General features: G+C 47.7%; 1 long non-coding RNA gene across 1 annotated transcript in view; it reads left to right on the top strand.

Annotated features, from left to right (window-relative positions):
* LOC102976873 (uncharacterized) overlaps positions 1 to 1,515 on the top strand; it is a 12,806-nt gene extending 11,291 nt beyond the window's left edge. The window contains exon 2 of the long non-coding RNA XR_002890624.2: positions 819 to 1,515. This is a non-coding gene — a long non-coding RNA (uncharacterized lncRNA). The remainder of the gene's footprint in view (positions 1 to 818) is intronic.
* The last annotated feature ends 148 nt before the right edge of the window (positions 1,516 to 1,663 follow it).

Below are 1,663 nucleotides of genomic sequence, written 5' to 3'. Positions count from 1 at the left end.
GAATCGATCTAACGGTCCTTTTGTCTCTAGATGCCTCTTTTCTATGAATTCATTAGAGAGTGGTTAAGATGCTCCTTTAAAATGGGTAGACATCTTATTAAAAAGTCGAAATACTTACAAGGCTACGCAACATGTTTTGTTTCTCCCGTGTGTGTGTGTATGTGTGTGGGTGTATTTGTGCATGCGCGCACACAGATTTATCTTTACCTTCATATTTCCCTGTTTATTTACGTGATTTTGTGTGGAGTTTTATATGCTCATTCATCCTTACAACAACCGTAGGAAGTGTACACTGAAGGTAAGTCACTTGCTCAAAGTCACAAAGCTGGTAAATTTTTGACACAGAACTCTAAACCCAGGAAATCCTGATCTGGATTCCACCGTTGCTGCTGTGGCTGGATATTAATTTTTGTTCTTCCCTTGTCTTTTTCTTTCCTCTTTCCTTGTCTCTCCTCTCTCTTACTCTCTCTCTCTCTCTCTCTCTCTCTCTTAATCTAGCTCTGTCTCAGAGTTTTTACACATTTCTTTGTTTTCTTATCCTTCTCTCCCTTTCTTATGTCATTTCTCCTTTTATCTCACTTCCTTCTTTCCTTCCTTCCTTCAATATTTCTTTGTATCAAAAATACCTTGTAATGGCTTAGAAAATGTAGATACAAGTTACACTGACACACCTCATTGCAAACACACACACCGTAAATCGGTGAAGCAACAAGGCCGAGCGTTAAAAGGGGCAGGTTTTTAAGGAGGCAGAAGGTTCTCCTGGGTCGCGAGTCTCTAAGGCTGCAGACTTGCTCACTTGTGTGTCTTTTCCCTTGCAGTGCACATCCAGACCAGAATGTATCATCAACAGCAGAAGCTGTGCTGCCCCCTACCAAAGTATTGCTGCCCACCATCCCAGCAATTCTGCCCCCCACCAAAGTATTGCTGCCCCGCACCCCAGCAGTGCTGCCCACTACCAAAGTATTGCTGTCCCGCACCCCAGCAGTACTGTCCCCCTCTCCAGTACTACTGCCCCCCACCAAAGCGGTGCTAGACCCCCCTCAGAACGCCAAGCAGCCTTGCCAGCCTCCACCTACGTGCAAGGTGCCCTGTGTCCCGAAGTGCCAGCACAAGTGCCCACGCCCTCCGCAATGCCTGGTGTCCAAGCAGAAGTCCTCCCTGGCCATGAGATCTGAGGCCAAGCTCCCTGGAGAACAGAGACCATGAAGCCCATTGTCCTCTCTCAGCCAGCCAGCTGTCAGCGCCAGTCTCGCCCGGCTTCTGGAGGCAGCCACACTTCGGGAAAGCAGCACCAGGTTGGCGGCTTTCTGGATCAAGATTTCGTATTAATTAGCAGCTGCAAGTTCCATCTCAGAAAAGGATCTCTTTCTAAACCATCTAATCTTCTCTGCTGCCTTGTATCGACTTTGCCCTGTCGGCTTCTTGGAAACTTAAGCAGCGTGGCGGGACATGCGTTCCTAGCACCCTTCGTTTCTACTCTAGTTTTCCCAACTATTACACACAATTCCTTTGGCATGAATGTGTCTGTGGATTATTTCATCATCTTGCAGTTGGGAATTCCTGCAGGTTTTCTATCCTGCTCCTCAACCCAGAGCCCTTGGAGGGCTGGGCGTGAGGGTTCAGGTAGAGGAGAAGGCACTGGGAGATGAACTTCTGAGCTGAG

The sequence above is a fragment of the Physeter macrocephalus genome, chromosome 4, assembly GCF_002837175.3.
Source record: "Physeter macrocephalus isolate SW-GA chromosome 4, ASM283717v5, whole genome shotgun sequence".
Taxonomy (NCBI): Eukaryota; Metazoa; Chordata; class Mammalia; order Artiodactyla; family Physeteridae; genus Physeter; species Physeter macrocephalus.
This window is presented reverse-complemented; position numbering and strand designations above follow the sequence as displayed.